Raw genomic sequence first — 1518 nt, forward strand, 5'->3', positions numbered from 1 at the left:
GCTTTGTTTTAAAGAAAAAGTACTTCCAACCTATGTTGTTCAGTCTGTGGATGCTGAGCCAGAGGATACAGAGGGCCAATTGTATTTTGATAAGGACTGGAAGCATCCATAGTTTCACTTAATGAACTTGTTTGCATTGCAATTTCACTTAAAAAAAATAGTTCTAAATCTGTCTAAACAAAAAATTCATATGTATTGTGTATTTTAAAATTTGAACCTAAACCCCTTTCCACTGGAGTCCTGCATTTCCTTGTTAATTTTTACTCTTGTTCAAACGTTCTTATATTTCTGCAAGTTGGACTTTGTTTCTTTCAAGGGGAAGTTGGCCTCCTCTGCCACACCAGATGTTTTGAGATTTAAAATACCCAAAAAACACAAAACACCTCCCCCCACCTACTCAGAGAAACACCTGTAAGCAAGCAGCTCTGAACAGGTTATAGGAGTGCTGATATTACTGCAGTATGAAATGTGATGATCAGAATCACTGGTTTTGTTTCAGGCTTCAGATTTTCACATCAGTTTGAGATAACAGTAATTATAGTAACATTTAGGGCAAGGGTTCAGTGTGGTCTGCTACTGTTTCAAGTTTCCTATGCTTCAGCTCATTAAGTAAACTTTTATTTTACCATCTTTAGCCTACCACTTAAGAAGAAGGGGTGTGTGTGCAGGCTGAGGAGGGGTGTAAAGTTCTGTGCACTAATGCCCTTAATTTAGTGAACAAACACTGATGGAAAACAGTGCCTTTCAAACATGTTTTCTAGGAATTCTGTACCTTCCCCCAAGCTGTGTGTTCTCACCCTGCCCAAGACAATAAAGAGAGAGAGGCTAATCGCTTAAGTTAAAACTGAATGCGATTTTTAAATGGTAAGATTTTTTATTTTGGGGATGAATGAATCAATTCCAGGAGCAACGGAAGGAAAAATACAGAAATTTGAGGTAGTGACTCTGAACATGTAAACGGATAAAGATCGCCTCGGTTTCCTCTCCTGTACTCTCTATTACACTGATTTCGTGGTCTCTTTTTTGTTAGATGAGAAATTCCAAGTCCCCCGAGCGCAAACCGTGACCTCCACTTGTGAGCACTGGGGCACACACGTGGGCTCGATCGCGTGCACGAGGGGCTGACACCTGGGCCAATACCTGGGCGGTATTTCCATACTGGTCTGTGGTTCCCTACGTGCCGGGCGTCCGCTGTGGCGGCGTCCCATTCATGCTTTTTGACAACTGTGCGGCCGCCCGCGAGACTAGAGTCAAGTGCTTTTCCCTGCACGAGCTTCTCTGCCCTGGCCCTGGCTGCGATACTCCGTGATACCCAGGGGCCGGCCGGCCGGCTCCTCCATAGGTGGCTGCGTTTCCGACTTCGCCCTGGCTCCACTCCGGGGGCTTGACGTGCAAACTTCGCCGGAGCGAGCTGAGAGGGAGGGACCGGCGAGGGGGAGGAGGCGACGGGAGGCGCCTCCGCTTAAGGGAGCCGGCCGGGCGCCGCCGCTCGGACGGACGCGCGGACGGAAGGAAGGA

This window comes from Marmota marmota, unplaced genomic scaffold (genome assembly GCF_001458135.2).
Source record: "Marmota marmota marmota unplaced genomic scaffold, marMar, whole genome shotgun sequence".
NCBI classification, from domain to species: Eukaryota; Metazoa; Chordata; class Mammalia; order Rodentia; family Sciuridae; genus Marmota; species Marmota marmota.